This window comes from Myxocyprinus asiaticus, chromosome 2 (assembly GCF_019703515.2).
Source record: "Myxocyprinus asiaticus isolate MX2 ecotype Aquarium Trade chromosome 2, UBuf_Myxa_2, whole genome shotgun sequence".
Taxonomy (NCBI): domain Eukaryota; kingdom Metazoa; phylum Chordata; class Actinopteri; order Cypriniformes; family Catostomidae; genus Myxocyprinus; species Myxocyprinus asiaticus.
The window spans coordinates 47,185,509-47,203,513 of record NC_059345.1 but is presented as its reverse complement, the minus strand read 5'-3'; positions in this window follow the sequence as shown (position 1 = coordinate 47,203,513).

The window sequence follows — 18,005 nt, the reverse complement described above, 5'->3', positions numbered from 1 at the left end:
TGTCCCTTCTAAATCTCGATCCATGTATCTGGGCTCTGGTATTTAAAAAAATAAATAAATAAATAAAATTAAAAATAAATTACTGTAGGGGACAGCTCCAGTATGATGCTTTGAGGGGTTCACATTGCTCAGATGAACTGGCAGACTGATGTTGACGGAATTAGACGAGAAGACGTTCAAAGAGAAAGTGCAAACAAATAAGGAAGCTGAAATCTCCCATTAAATATTTGATTCTGATTAACTTTGATCCCAGTTTTCAAGTACAGTTTTATTTTCTTTTGGTGCATGGAACACATAATACAATCATAAGAAGAGAGGAAATGAAAGAAGATAAAAGGAAATACAATTTCTCACATTAGTGATTTAAAAAGATGTGGAACACGGCACATCACACTTTGTCTTCTAAGAAAGTTTTCTTTTGATTGTTAAAACATCATAGATGTTTTGAAAGTCTTTTTTTAATTAAGCAGCTCAAACAATTTAATCACAGTTTGATTAATTCTCCTCTCTCAATAGTGAAAAATTAATTAGATGTTACCGAGCAATTTAAAACCACAAATGGACATTATTGACAAACACATATTTTCACAAAGGACAAAAACCCCCTCTCATCAGCAGATACATATTTTAATTACAATATGAATTGGTTGGCATCCAAAATTCACATGAAAATACAGGTAGAAAGAGAGCAATCTCATGATAATCAGATGTAAACAGGGCCTGTCAAAACTAAATGGTCATATAAACCTTAAAGGTCAGTCCAACAGGCAGACAGCTGGTAATAGCACTGTTATCTCACAGAACTCTCTATGCCATCTCATTGTGGGCCTAGTCATCCATTTATAAAAAGCTGAGCAGTGGAAAGCATTTGATTTCTTTATTAGGCAACATCAGGTCTGGTCAGGTCTGAGCTCTGGGTCAATGTGGGTACTGCTGCTCCACTTAAAGCACTTAATAGGGATTCTGAGGAGGACAAATCACACACACAGACTGTACCACTGGAACCAATCTATGATGTGAATTAAAGTCTTTGTTCTATCTTAAATGGACCCTCCCTTCTTAGAGTATCGTCAAGAGAACTACAGTGTCAGATTCCAGACCTGAAAAGAACATCATACAAGATTAATGTAATTTGACATTCACCACATGTTTTATAAATGAAAAAAAAAAAAAAAAAAAAAAAGAAAAAACAAAAAAGGATTTGAGCCAGATAAAAGGACTCAGGTCTTTAAATGTCTGCTGTCAAATGTGTCATCATTCCAGGAACAGTGGCAAATAACTGAGGGTACCTTTCTTTTTTACTTTAACCTTTAATTTGACAGCAGGTCATACCGTATGAGATGGTAACATTTGGCAATCTGATTGGTTTCTAAGCATCTATGTGTATTGTGTGATTTGTATGGGTGGAACACTGTCAGGTTCTTATGGCTGCTTGTATAATTTCTGACAAAATTAAAGAATCCTGAATGTATACATAGAACAAAAGCCTAGTCAACAGTGGATGGTTGTGTGTCCTTTGGAAAACTACACAAAGAAAGTTGACCTGAAAATGTCCTTTCCTCACCTTCTCACTTTGGTGAGGCACAAAAATGATAGGAGAAAAAGCAAAACAACATAATGAAAGCACATGTTATGAGAAATACTGAGAAGTAAAATTGCCTCAATTAGCACAAAAAGGATTTTTGGTGCACGGTCAAGTGTGCCACATGGTAGGCCATCAGCAGAACATTTTTCGAATGACACTTGATAGGCACTTTACATATGTGAGAAATAATGCCAAATGTACTATGAATGTACAAACATGTTGCAATTTCACCAAACAACTCTTTTATAGGCAGGAAACCTATAATAAGTTCTATAGAAGATTGAGTGGGCATGCCAGCAGAAACAGGCATTAAATGCACATTACAATAGATCTGCTCAGACCACTATGCACTTTGCCCTACAGAGAGGTAGAGAAAGGGAGACTGGCAGAGAAAGAGTGATAGTCTCCTAGTCTCTTGTCCTCTTCCTTCGCTATTCACATCATTGTCATTTTTGTCTCACCATGCCATGTGGTGCTTTCTGTGCCTGCAGCCATTCTATTCATCCGCTGTTATTAGCTCATTACTTTTTAAAGAGCTCACATGGTCTGGGCCTCCCTCCCAGGGTGAGTCAACACCATGGGGGCAGGTGTGTGGAGACAGAACAGACTGATGAATATAAGAGGAAAAAGGAGAAAAAGGAGGTGGAAAAAGGTTGTTCCACCCAGGATAAAAGGGTAATGATAAGGGTTGCATGCAGAATGCTCTGGATGTATTTTCTCACTGCGTGCACTGTATGAAAGCCACCGACCCACCTTCCTCCCCGGGTCTGGGTGACATACTTCATTAATACTTTATATAGAGTCTTTCTCCAGGAGAATACCCTGTCAAAGTTGGGGGGTGGAACCAGCTGTGCAAATGCTCCAATGCAGTTCAATTCATTTGACAAGGACTTGGAATGCAGTGTCCTTTACCTCTTGTGTTTGTACCACTGACAGATAATATATTTGAGAAATGGGGATATCTAGTATAGCACAGCATTTAAACTGAAACAAGAAATTGTACTTGTTCTATATCTTATGTGTAGCATAACTGAAGAACTTGGACAGTGCTATTTGCAAACATAAAGAGTGATGTTATATTTGATACAGCACCTACAGGAAACTCCACTGAGTAGCAGTGGGGAATTGAACACAGTCGGGGACAATTTGAGTTCAGGAACAAATTAGGCATCAAGTATATACTGTATACTTTCATGTTCATTTTATTCACATTATTACAAAACGCATTACTTTCAAATTCCTAATAATTCCTCTGCTTCCTGAGGGTGTTTTGTGTTGTTGCAGAATGCATTTTCAGCTTTAGCAATGAATAATGCGCATCTACACATTGACAAAGAAACATGAACATGTATTAATATTTAAAGTTGTTTTTTAAACACTGTGTTCCCCTTTAAATATGCTATAGATGAAATGTGTGTGTGTGTGTGTGTGTGTGTGTTATATATATATATATATATATATACACACACACACACACACACACATATACACACTGCATATGAACCTTTCACAATGTAATGCAGGATTTGTCAAGAGGCCGTAATTGAGACTGTATTAGACTCTACAGCAAACCCACAGCTGGTTCTTACCTGATTTCATATGATAAGGGAGTGTTTGCATAAGAGTTTTAAAGTCCTATGTAAAAAATGGCTAGTTTAATTCTAGGGATCGGACAGATGGACAACGGTCAAAAAACAAATAAAAAAAACACAACATTATTACTGTGACTTTTTGTGAAAAAAAAAAAAAAAAAAAAAAAGAAAACTAAATTGAGTCATAAATGGGGCACCTCCATTCATTGGTGAAAAAGAGGCAAGGTGAATGAAAGAAGTTTTGCTTTACCTTACTGGACTAAGAACTGTTCCCCTGGGGAAAAACTTTCTCAGAGCATAAAACCCAATCCCCAGCCTCCTGCTCTGGTCCCCCTTTCCACCTCCATCCATGTCCAGTATCCGGAGGGGATGCAGGATGCAGGATGGAGGGCCTTGCAAAGCCCCTGACAAACCTGAGCCAGTGAAGCAGGAACCTGTCAGGGCTATTTTTACTTCTGCTGCCCCTGGGGCTTCACTAAGCTCTTCTGTGCTCTCTGTCTCTAGTCCCTCAACTCTCTCTTTTTCTCTCGTTTTCTGCTCATTGTTGCTCGTTGCTGAAAACAATTTCACTTCAATTTTATCTATATATATTATATATATATATATATATATATACACACATACAATGAAAGTGAATTGTGACTACTGGGTTTAGTCAAGATGTGTATTAAATCTTACTGGAACACAATAATGTAAACTGTAATGCTAAAATGTCAAAAAGTACAACTTATATATAACTCAGTTGTTACCTCATTGACTCATGACAATAACAATGGAAACCTTGTGTAATAATGCTGTACCTTGAATAGCACACACCACAAATCAAGATACAGTAAGTTTCACACAATAGCCCATCAAGGTAAAAAGGTAAGATATGAGCATGTTGAAATTTAGCATTTATGTTGTCATGTAACATGAGCAGCCTACCATTACCACTACCAAACATATTCTTATACAGTATCATCCAATTTGCAATAACCTGCCTCACTTTAGTGAATCCCTTTTGCTGTGTCCAAAAATGCATACTGTCAGTGTAGGTACTGCATCTGATGAAGAATGCACTTCTTGTATGTGTGTAGGTGAGTAGTATTAATACATTCACGGACATAATGTACTTCAGCCGGGAACGTTGGCATTGTCCCATGACTCAAATATATGATGTATTAATGACAACCGCAAAAATAATTTCCACAGATTTTGTTAAATAAGCACAATTTAACATCAACTTTCTTAGTGTATATATAGCATTTACAGTTGAAAAGAGCCGCCCGACTAAAAGTTCAGCTCCCAAAGCATTATGAGATACACATTCTAGATTCCAGTGGATGCACACTTCAGAATCCCACTGGATGTAGTAGGTTATTTCACGGTTACTCTTTTATGAATACTGAGAATTCAGACAAACTATTCCATTGGCATACTGTTTTTGGCATACTATATAGTTGGGAAGTATGGATATTCAGACACAGACTATGTCTCTATATATTGGTCAAAGGTGCCAAAGTCAGTACCTCCAGGTGTGGAGTCATTCAAGGTAACCAACAGGTTTCTATGTAGGTGATCTGCTGTCATTGCCTTTAACTCATAATTTGGGACTTATGTATTTCAAGATTAGTTATAGTTGTAGTAATTGCCATCAGTGTGGTTTGTTTTTCAGTAGATGTCTTATGTTTAAACGAAATCTAACTATTTTTAAAATGTATCTTTATCTTTACTAAGATTCGTTTCTCTTTAATTACAATTGCACTCTTGTCAGACAAATGTGCCCTATTCACAAAATAATGCAGCCACCTACCTCCTGACACCAGTGAAACATATGCTGTAAATGTTAGACAAAACAATATCTTGAGTGCCACATTATTTAATTCCATAGGTAATCTGATTAAATTAATCATTAAGCAAGTATTTATCTCACAACTAAGCAACTGTTCATATCTTGAGAGCAAGACAACAAAACAATTTCAGAAAACATTCTGCAGATTGAATTGCTGTAATGAGCTAATCCTTTTACAGTTCTCACTCAATCACAAAAATTTTTTTGGACTTTTCAATCCTTGCAAGGTCTTTCTACCTTATTTTTCACCTTGGCTTGCACTGGCTGTAAGAAGGTACCTGGGAGTTGGAGAGTAGCCTTGCAGTAAGTTTGTCTGGCAGAGATAACATGACATTGATGTTAGCTCAGAGGCCTGAGCATGGGAGAGAAGGCAAACTCCCTGACAGCTATGCTTAGAGGACAATCCATTAACTACTTTTCTACATCTATTAAAATTCCTCTCCAAGGGTTAAAAACGTTGTTTGGATCTGTGCACAAAGCTATGAAAAAATGGCTCCCTCACCTTGTTATGACACTGCCTGAGTCCAAAGGCACTTTTAGAAGATTTCTGGAAGAATTGATGTGCATTACATCAGTGCTGGATGCATTCTGAAGCTAATGTGTTTGTTTAAAGAAATAATATTTTTGCCTTGTAGCAACACTTTTGTCAAAGTTTTGACCATCTGGATATCATGCTATTTCATATATTCATAATTATGCTACAGTCGGATTGGTTGTCTGTGTCCTTATGAATTGGAGTTGAAAGTATTTTGGTTGAGAGATTGAGAATCTGAAAAACAAAAACAATAAATAAAATAAATAAATAAAATAAATAAATATATATATATATATATATATATATATATATATATATATATATATATATATATATATATATAAAATGGTGTAAATATGCTAGTAACACAAACAGGTGCATCTCAATAAATTAGAATGTCGTGGAAAAGTTCATTTATTTCAGTAATTCAACTCAAATTGTGAAACTCGTGTATTAAATAAATTCAATGCACACAGACTGAAGTAGTTTAAGTCTTTGGTTCTTTTAATTGTGATGATTCTGGCTCACATTTAACAAAAAACCACCAATTCACTATCTCAACAAATTAGAATATGGTGACATGCCAATCAGCTAATCAACTCAAAACACCTGCAAAGGTTTCCTGAGCCTTCAAAATGGTCTCTCAGTTTGGTTCACTAGGCTACACAATCATGGGGAAAACTGCTGATCTGACAGTTGTCCAGAAGACAATCATTGACACCATTCACAAGGAGGGTAAGCCACAAACATTCATTGCCAAAGAAGCTGGCTGTTCACAGAGTGCTGTATCCAAGCATGTTAACAGAAAGCTGAGTGGAAGGAAAAAGTGTGGAAGAAAAAGATGCACAACCAACCGAGAGAACCGCAGCCTTATGATTGCCAAGCAAAATCTATTCAAGAATTTGGGTGAACTTCACAAGGAATGGACTGAGGCTGGGGTCAAGGCATCAAGAGCCACCACACACAGACGTGTCAAGGAATTTGGCTACAGTTGTCGTATTCCCCTTGTTAAGCCACTCCTGAACCACATACAACGTCAGAGGCGTCTTACCTGGGCTAAGGAGAAGAAGAACTGGACTGCTGCCCAGTGGTCCAAAGTCTTCTTTTCAGATGAGAGCAAGTTTTGTATTTCATAAGGTCCTAGAGTCTGGAGGAAGGGTGGAGAAGCTCATAGCCCAAGTTGCTTGAAGTCCAGTGTTAAGTTTCCACAGTCTGTGATGATTTGGGGTGCAATGTCATCTGCTGGTGTTGGTTCATTGTGTTTTTTGAAAACCAAAGTCACTGCACCCTTTTACCAAGAAATTTTGGAGCACTTCATGCTTCCTTCTGCTGACCAGCTTTTTAAAGATGCTGATTTCATTTTCCAGCAGGATTTGGCACCTGCCCACACTGCCAAAAGCACCAAAAGTTGGTTAAATGACCATGGTGTTGGTGTGCTTGACTGGCCAGCAAACTCACCAGACCTGAACCCCATAGAAAATCTATGGGGTATTGTCAAGAGGAAAATGAGAAACAAGAGACCAAAAAATGCAGATGAGCTGAAGGCCACTGTCAAAGAAACCTGGGCTTCCATACCACCTCAGCAGTGCCACAAACTGATCACCTCCATGCCACGCCGAATTGAGGCAGTAATTAAAGCAAAAGGAGCCCCTACCAAGTATTGAGTACATATACAGTAAATGAACATACTTTCCAGAAGGCCAACAATTCACTAAAAATGTTTTTTTTATTGGTCTTATGATATATTCTAATTTTTTGAGATAGTGAATTGGTGGGTTTTTGTTAAATGTGAGCCAAAATCATCACAATTAAAAGAACCAACGACTTAAACTACTTCAGTCTGTGTGCATTGAATTTCTTTAATACACGAGTTTCACAATTTGAGTTGAATTACTGAAATAAATGAACTTTTCCACGACATTCTAATTTATTGAGATGCACCTGTACTGTATATTCAGTTCCAAATGATGTAGGGACTTCAAATGTGTCATGATTACCTATAGAACTGACAGTATGTTGTAGAGTGAAGCAAATGTTTGAGTTTAACAATTGTCAGGTTTCTGGACTGATTCATTTATTGATAGATAGTAGTTTCAACTCAACAGTTGAGCTCAAAAATTTGAGAAAAATCACAATAAGGAAACAACTCTAAGCACAATCAAATTCAGAGAGAGAGATGGGTAGTAATACCTTTAGTAATGCCTTTTATTACACTCGAGTCATATAAGGGATTCATAACAACAAATGACTTGAGAGCTAATAAGTTCAATCATATTCCTCTTAGCACAGTTTAGACTCACATCAGTCATAGATCACACCAGCATGTCTGATCTGAAATACTAGGGGAAAAGTCTAAAAGCCTATGGAGTTCAATAACAGACCAAACTGCAGTCTTGTGTCAGGAATTTATTCAACACCTTCTCCCTTTCAAGAACAGGTTTTGATCATCTATTTATTTATTTTTTCAAACTTAACAGCCAGGTGAGTTGAATGTCAAAGAGTGGATAATCATTGCGGTCTGTTTTCAAAGTGTTTAGGGTTCCTGAAGAAGATCATACTGAGCCTTTTGGGAAACTCTTCAAAGGAGAGATGAAAAGTACTGTAGTTATATACAATTTCTTGTTAGATGACTAATGAATTAAACATGGAAACAGTATTCTCCAACAGTTCTGACATATATGGTGACATATTTACCATAGAGACATGGATCAGGGATCCGTGTGACTAAATAAAGATGCCTGGAGAGTTATTCTGTGCCTATCCATATGACTTCCTGAGCGATATCACAAATAGGAATTCAAAATCTGTCTCTTATGTTGATAGGGATTTAAAACAGCATTTTGAATTGGATCTAAACAAATGACATAAGGAGAGGCACGTTACAGTATTTTAGAAGGAAAAGGTCCATTGAGCCATTGGCCATCTAACAAAAATTTCATAAATGTCACCATAACAGTTGAGGGATCATTTATTCATAAATCATTAACTCATGAAGTCATTCACAATTCAATGCAGAAATTAACTGCTCATCAAGCCACCTCAAAATGACACAAAGTTCATATTACATGTGGATAGGCATTTCATACTAGTCAAGAGTGATCCAGTCAAAAGTGAAAAGAATTGTCTTGATTTCTCAGTGGGAAAAACTAGAAGTGGAAGTTGGAAATGCTATATAAAGCTCTGGAAAATTATCAGTTTGTTGGGATTTACTATTTATAGGTATGTGTTTGAGTAAAATGAAAATGTTTGTGTTATTCTATAAAGTAGCAGATCATTGTAATTTAGAGCATTTATTTGCAGAAAATGACAACAGGTCAAAATAACAAATCAATATTTGGTAGAATAACCCTGATTTTCAATCACAGCTTTCATACGTCTTGGCATGCTCTCTACCAGTCTTTCGCATTGCTGTTGGGTGACTTTGTACGTGCAGGGTTCTTTCAGCTTTTTAAGAATGAAATTCAAGCACTTTACAAGCATTCTCAAGGTACCTTAATCATCTTTTTCAAGCACCTTGAAGCTTTAAATTTTTTCCAGATCTAAATGTTACTTGACAAAAATGCAAGGATAGAAAGCATCCTCTGTGATTTCAAACATTGCCCAATCTAGGGCTGGGTGGTATGGCGATATATAGTATATCGTGGGGACAGAATAAAATGTCAACAGGGAGAGCACGCCTCAGGTTTAAATCAATTTACATTCCAAGAGAAAATGAGGAGGAGCTTGTTATTAAAATGCTACATTCTCCGTGTTGTGTAATGGACCCTCAGCTAAAAGCCCTGCTGCACTTTATAGTGTTGCTGACACTGTCAAGCTTTCCTACCCACTTAGTGTGATATTACATTACTTGTATCATGACATAGAATCATAAAAATCAAAGTTTCAAGAATTCCTTTAAACCCACAGACAGCTAAGATTGGAATCCTTAATATGATTACAACCAAAGTCTCCAACCAGTTATCTATAGCGCATGAATTACCATGGGGAAAAACAAATCCTGGTTACTGTAGTTACTTATTCAATTCCTTGTGGACAATGAAAAGAAATATCAAATAGATTATGCAATTTTTTAAAGAAAGTGTAGTTATTGATTGATTTGCTTAAAATAAAAGCAAAAATTCTACAACTGATATTTTGTCCCCAGCATCTGAATAAAGGCTAAAATAAAACTGCTTTGAAAAATACAAGCTATTCAGTGACAAGATGAGATGCATGTGGAATTTCACCTCTAAACATGCACATCTGCAGCAGAAATACATTTAGTGTGATGGGATTGTTCCCCCCACACCAGTTTACAATGTGACTGCAATTATCAGACTGATTTGAAGAATATGATGTAATTATGAATATTATGGATGATTTCAGCTGTTCTGACAGCTAAAATATGATAATTGTACAGCTAGGCTGGGGCACACATTCAACAAGGCCTTAGAACATGCAACACTGCTTATCAAACAGGATTTCTGCAAGTCATGTTTTCCACTTAATGAGTTCATGGAAGAATAATATTCATCACACATATAAATTTGTGTTAATCATATTAAAAACGGTAAATTTACCAACATATAAATACATAGCCGATGAATAAACAACAATATTTACCTACAAATTATATTAAATAATTTAATGTAAAACTTCATACAGGGACGTCAGTGATAAACTTTTTATTTTAGTACAATGGTAATATTTCTGTCATAATTTCATTACATTCACACAGCATTGGTCCTATTAAACCCTAAAGCCTTTTTATTTATTTATTTATTTATTTATGGTAAACTGAAGACATTTGTATTTCTTGAATAGTTTCTTTTAAAAAAAAAAACAAAACAAAAAAAAAAAAAAACATGCTCATCATTTACAACATGGTGATCCCACCTCCTCCTCTTCTGTGCCCCAGTGTCACGTTATTACAAGAATATTTTGAATTACATTTAAATAAATTGATTTCAAGCACTTTGCATTTTCAGTGCACGTTTTAAGAAAAAAGCGCCGTGCACTAATAGCGAACCAAACTCAGAACACTCCCGAGATGGACTGCGTTTGTGTGGGCTGTTTGCTGTTTGCGAGCCACTGAGACAATTGAAAACACAGTGGCCGTGCTGGACCATGTTAATCCAGACTATAAGTACATTTATTTAATGAAATTGCTGCCTTTTTGGGGTTTAATGAATCGCACTGGTTCATAACACGATTACGATTTTATTTTGATTAACTGTACAGCACTACATTTAACATATTTAATTTATTATGTAGCCTAATTTGACTTTCTGCCCATCTTTTTAAGTATCCATGTGATACCACATATTGATTGTAAATTATTCCAAAGTAAATTCAAGTTTTAACAAAATCTTTGTCTCAGCTTGTACCTTTAGGATGTCTTAGTGCTAAGTGCAAAAATCCATTGACATCTTTTTTTTTTTTTATGGCACACTTAGAAGTATGATTTCCTTGTTGTTGATCACTTCTCCGCACAGATATATTTTATGTCTCCTCTTCCAGACAGTTGTCATTGAAACGGCACTCAGGGATGTTGATGGAAGCAATAGATGCAGGTATAATAATTTCTTTGACACCAATATGCCACAGTGGAGATGTGCAGGACTCGCGTGTGTGCGCGACATCAAAGCAAGATGCACTCCCACGCTCACGAGACACCACAGGCATAAAGACTGTATTACATCTATTTCAAATTCACAATCATTTTTGATCTTTTATAACTTTCAACAATCTAAGGAAAAAATCAAGCATTTTCAAGGAATATATTCAAAATTCAAGCATATTTCCAACCTTGAAACCCTAACTGTGAAAATCAAGCATTTTCCAAACTTTCAAGACTCTGTACGAACCCTGTACACGGCTTGATTCATGCATCCTTCACAATGATGAATCTGCCCAATTCAAATCAAATCAAATCACATTTATTGTCACACAGCCATATATACAAGTGCAATGGTGTGTGAAATTCTTGGGTGCAGTTCCGATCAATATAGCAGTCGTGACAGTGATGAGACATATACCAATTTACAATAACATCAAATTAACACAACACAATTTAAAGTCTAATATACACATAATTGCACACAACAATATACAAATAATAACATACACTGTACAGTATACAATACGCACAATATAGATACACATTATTCAATAAAAAAAAAAGTATATATAGTAGTATATACAGAATGTACAGTAGGCTGTATTGTACTGTATTGACATTCAGGCTGTTGGTTGATAGTAAGTTGTTAAGAGAGAATATATATAATAATAATATAATTTATGACAGTCCGGTGTGAGATATAAGAGTAATAAAGTGCAGTGCTGATGTATTTTGATCGTGGGAGATCAAGAGTTCAAAAGTCTGATTGCTTGGGGGAAGAAGCTATCATGGAGTCGGCTGGTGTGGGTCCTGATGTTGCGATATCGCCTGCCTGATGGTAGCAGTGAGAACAGCCCATGGCTCGGGTGGCTGGAGTCTCTGATGATCCTCCGAGCTTTTTTCACACACCTCCTTGTATATATTTCCTGGAGGGAGGGAAGCTCACCTCCGATGATGTGTCTGGCAGTTCGCACCACCCTTCGCAGTGCTTTGCGGTTGTGGACTGTGCTATCGCCGTACCAGGTGGAGATGCAGCCAGTCAGGATGCTCTCTACAGTGCAGGTGTAGAACCATGTGAGGATGTGGCGGTTCATTCCAAACTTCCTCAGCCGTCTCAGGAAGAAGAGGCACTGATGAGCCTTCTTCACAACGACTTCAGTGTGGATGGACCATGTGAGTTCCTCAGTGATGTAGACACCCAGGAACTTGAAGCTGCTGACTCTCTCCACTGGTGCTGCATTGATGGTGATGGGACTGTGTTCTCTTTCTTTTCTTCTGAAGTCCACCACAAGCTCCTTTGTCTTACTGACGTTGAGGGAGAGGTTGTGCTCCTGACACTAGTGTGTCAGAGTGTGCACCTCCTCTCTGTAGGCTGTTTCATCATTGTCAGTGATCAGACCTACCACCGTCGTGTCATCAGGAAACTTAATGATGGCATTGGAGATATGTGTTGCCACACAGTCATGTGTGTACAAGGAATACAAGAGTGGGCTGAGAACACAGCCCTGTGGGGCTCCAGTGTTGAGGGTCAGTGATGAGGAGATGTTGCTGCCCATTCTAACCACCTGGCATCTGCTTGACAGGAAGTCCAGGATCCAGCTGCACAGCGAGCTGTTTAAGGCCAGAGCCCGGAGTTTCTCATCTAGCTTGGAGGGCACTATGGTGTTGAATGCTGAGCTGTAGTCTACAAACAGCATTCTCACATAAGTGTTCTTTTTTTCCAGGTGGGAGAGAGCAGTGTGTAGTGTAGATGCAATGGCATCATCAGTGGAGCGTTTGTTGCGGTAAGCAAACTGCAATGGGTCAAGAGAGAGAGGCAGCACAGAGCAGATGTAATCTCTGATTAGTCTCTCAAAGCATTTGCTGATGATGGGGGTCAGAGCAACAGGACGCCAGTCATTTAAGCAAGTTATTTTTGATTGCTTTGGAACAGGCACAATGGTGGATGTTTTAAAGCATGTGGGGACTACAGACAAAGAGAGGGAAAGGTTGAAAATGTCTGTAAAAACACCAGCCAGCGGGTTCGCGCACGCCCTGATGACACAGCCCGGAATGCCGTCTGGGCCCACGGCTTTGCAGATATTCACCCGTCGGAAGGAAAGGGTTACATCCGCTACAGAGACGGAAAGTGAACTAACCTCTGTAGCTTCGGCCACGAGAGCTCTCTCCATGAGGGCGGTGTTATTTCCCTCGAAACGAGCATAAAAAGTATTTAGCTCATCCGGGAGAGAGGCAGCGGTGTTCACGGTGGAGTTTTTATTCCCTTTAAAGTCCGTGATGATGTTAATTCCCTGCCACATGCTTCTAGAGTTGGTGGTGTTAAACTGTCCTTCAATCTTGTTCCTGTACTGGCGTTTTGCTGTTCTGATAGTTTTTCAGAGGGCATAACTGGCTTGTTTATGCACCTCCGCATTCCCGGAATTGAAAGCGGAGGTCCGCACATTAAGTGCCACGCAAACATCGCTATTTATCCATGGCTTCTGGTTCGGGTAGATCCATATTGTTCTGGTCGGAACTACATCCTCCATGCACTTTTTGATGAAACGCATTACGCTATCAGCGTAAAGCTCGATGTCGTCATCAGAGGCGGACTGGAACATCTCCCAGTCCGTGTGATCAAAACAGTCTTGTAGCATAGAGTCTGATTGGTCCGACCAGCACTGGATCGTTCTGAGAGCGGGTGCTTCCTGTTTCAGTTTCTGCCTGTAAGCGGGCAGAAGCAGAATGGAAGAGTGGTCCGATTTGCCAAATGGTGGGCGGGGGAGGGATTTGTAGCCATCCCGGAAGGGAGAGTAGCAATGGTCCAAAACCCCGTCCCCTCGTGGTATTTTGGTGCGACCGATTTGAAACTGGCTTGGTCACAATGAACGCAGCCTCAGGGTGCGCGGTTTCCTGCTCACTTATACTCCCATACAGTTCCTTGAGTGCCCGGTCTGTGTCGGCTTGTGGGGGGATGTACACAGCAGTGATAATGACCACTGTGAATTCCCTCGGTAGCCAGAATGGTCGACACAGAAGCATGAGAAATTCCAGATCAGGAGAGCAGAAAGACTTGATATTATGTAAGTTCCTCTGATCACACCAGGATTTGTTGGTCATAAAACATACTCCACCACCTCTACTTTTACCTGAGAGGTCTTTCGCTCTGTCCGCTCAGTGCACGGAGAACCCTGTGGGTTCAATGGCTGAATCTGGAATCTCCACAGACATCCAAATTTCTGTAAGGCAGATAATGCAGCAGTCCCTCGTCTCTCGTTGGAAAGAGATCCGCGCTTTCAGCTCGCAGAGCTTGTTGTCCAGAGACTGAACATTTGCCAGTAGAATACTGGGTAGCGGGGGTCGATCTGCGCAGCGTCTTACTCTGATGAGAACGCCGGCTCTGTTTCCCCTTTTCCTTTTGCGTTTCCGCGGCCGTGAAGCCCAGACAAAGGGCTCCGCTTGCGTGTTTGTAAACAGCGGGTCGGCATTGAGGGATTTGATGTCCGGTTTACGGTGTGAAATTGCTGAACCAATGTTCAAAAGTGTTTGTCTGTCGTAGACAATAAGGCAGACAACATCCAAGACAAAAAACATAAGAATTGTGAACAAAACAATCAAAACACTGCCATGTTGTGTCGGAGCTCGCAACGCAGCAGCTTTGCTGAAGCACCCCCAGATCCTCCACCAAATTTCACAGTGGGTGCAAGACACTGTGGCTTGAAGGCCTCTCCAGGTCTCCATCTAACCATTAGACGACCAGGTGGAGGATTGGTGATTATCTGGGGGTGCTTCAGGCAGAATCGTCTTTGTGAAGGACGCATGAATCAAGCCACGTACAAGGTTATCCTGGAAGAAAACTTGCTTCCTTCTGCTTTGACAATGTTCTCCAACTCTAAGGATTGGAATTTCCAGCAGGACAATGCTCCATGCCACACAGCCAGGTCAGTCAAGGTGTGGATGGAGGACCACCGGATCAAGATCCTGTCATGGCCAGCCCAATCTCCAGACCTGAACCCCATTGAAAACCTCTGGAATGTGATCAAGAGGAAGATGGATGGCCACAAGCCATCAACAGAGCTGAGCTGCTTGAATGTTTGTGACAGGAGTGGCATAAAGTCACTCAAAACAATGTGAAAGACTGACAGAAAGCATACCAAGACACACGAAAGCTGTGATTGAAAATCAGGGTTATTCCACCAAATATTGATTTTCTGAACTCCACCCAAGTTAAAAAAAAATTTGTATTGTGTTGTTAAAAATTAATATGAACTTGTTTTCTTTGCATTATTCAAGGTCTGAAAACACTGCATCTTTTTTGTTATTTTGACCAGTTGTCATTTTATGCAAATAAATGCTCTAAATGACAATATTTTTATTTGGAATTTAGGAGAAATGTAGTCAGTACTTTATAGAATAAAACAAAAATGTTCATTTTACTCAGTCACATACCTATAGATAGTAAATCCAGAGAAACTGATAATTTTGCAGTGGTCTCTTAATTTTTTACAGAGCTGTATATATGTATACAGTATATGGGGCTTCTCTCTCCCCTCTGCAGGGGTATGAAAGAGCACTTAAAAATCATATTTAAGTAAAAGTACTGTTACTTCCCAAAAAAAATGTAGTGTGAGTAGAGTAAAATTGCCTGTCTTAAAAACTACTAAAGTAAGTGTAAAAAAGTAGCTCATTTAAAAGTACTCAAGAGTAGTGAGTATTGAGAGCAAATGCTAATGCCCCTTTTAATAAACCCTGTACACTGAAATTTAAAAATGTAGCATACATACTGAAATTCACATTCCCTTTTATGGCTGTTTATCAGAAAGAATGAAATATACTGAATTAGTGATCTACTGTATATTATGGAAGTACAATATATTATATATATATATATATATATATATATACATACACACACAACAGTTAGTTCTGGTCCTCGAATCTGATTGGACAAGAGACGTTCCATGAGCACTGATGGTCTGACACCATCAGCACTTGGACGCTTCACTGTGTGTATCACTCCGCTTGTGTTCGTGCCATTCTAAACTAAAGTGTAAGAGCAGTGCATATGTGTTAAGAGCTACTATAGTCTATGTGTCTCTTTTTACATCCATTTTTTTTTACATTACATATGTTAGCCAGCAGGTGGTGGCAAAAGATATTTTTTGTGTGTAATATGAGCCAGTTGGTGACATGAAGTGAACCTGCATCAGCCACTGTTTACATACAACAGCACTCCGTGATCGCTACTACTACACTACTAAAGCTAGGAAATAGCTTTAAACGGCTTTAAACTAACAACTTCAGCATTACGGCTCATCACAGCTGAGAGACACAACAGACTGATTATTTACAGAACTCAAGGTGCTTACCTCTTACCGGAGTTTCCACATTGGAGAGAAAATACTGTTCAAAATGGTGGAGGAAATTGCGGTTTCTATAGTGAATGACTCTTGCGCACTGGCTACCACGAAATAGTGAGGAATACCCCACTTGAACAGCTATTTTACCACTGAGAAAGCTGATCTTCAGAAAGCTGACAGTATCTCTGCTTGGGTGTGGCAACAGGTGATCACAAACGCTCCATCTCTCTCTCTCACACACACACACACACACACACACACACACATACACATACACATACATACATACATACATACATACATACATACATACATACATACATACATACATACATACACACACACACACACACACACACACACACACACACACACACACACACACACACACATCCTTGTTTATCCAATAACTTGTTAGAAACAGCATAAGCCCTGATACTATTTCTGAAGTGACATTTTTGAATTACTAACAAAGGCTTGGACACATCATTTGGTTTGAACCAGCAATGGCAGATTCTGATCCGTTGCGTAAGAAAGTAGTTCCAAGCACAAATGCGTTTTTATGACCGTACTCAGTTTTCCACATTTTCCAACAAATGTACTTGTTTATTGAACTGTTGCATATAAGCAATATCACACTCGCAATTGTGCTATATGGCCCTAAATCAGCACGGCTGTGATTACCTACGGCACTCGGCCTGTGGCCGAATCACCGCTGATGTGGGGCCATATATATATATATATATATATATATATATATATATATGCAGGTGCATCTCAATAACTTAGAATGTCATGGAAAAGTTAATTTATTTCAGTAATTCAACTCAAATTGTGAAACTCGTGTATTAAATAAATTCAGTGCACACAGACTGAAGTAGTTTAAGTCTTTGGTTCTTTTAATTGTGATGATTTTGGCTCACATTTAACAAAAACCCACCAATTCACTATCTCAACAAATTAGAATATGGTGACATGCCAATCAGCTAATCAACTCAAAACACCTGCAAAGGTTTCCTGAGCCTTCAAAATGGTCTCTCAGTTTGGTTCACTAGGCTGCACAATCACGGGGAAGACTGCTGATCTGACAGTTGTCCAGAAGACAATCATTGACACCCTTCACAAGGAGGGTAAGCCACAAACATTCATTGCCAAAGAAGCTGGCTGTTCACAGAGTGCTGTATCCAAGCATGTTAACAGAAAGTTGAGTGGAAGGAAAAAGTGTGGAAGAAAAAGATGCACAACCAACCGAGAGAACCGCAGCCTTATGATTGTCAAGCAAAATCGATTCGAGAATTTGGGTGAACTTCACAAGGAATGGACTGAGGCTGGGGTCAAGGCATCAAGAGCCACCACACACAGACATGTCAAGGAATGTGGCTACAGTTGTCGTATTCCTCTTGTCAAGCAACTCCTGAACCACAGACAACGTCAGAGGCGTCTTACCTGGGCTAAGGAGAAGAAGAACTGGACTGTTGCCCAGTGGTCCAAAGTCCTCTTTTCAGATGAGAGCAAGTTTTG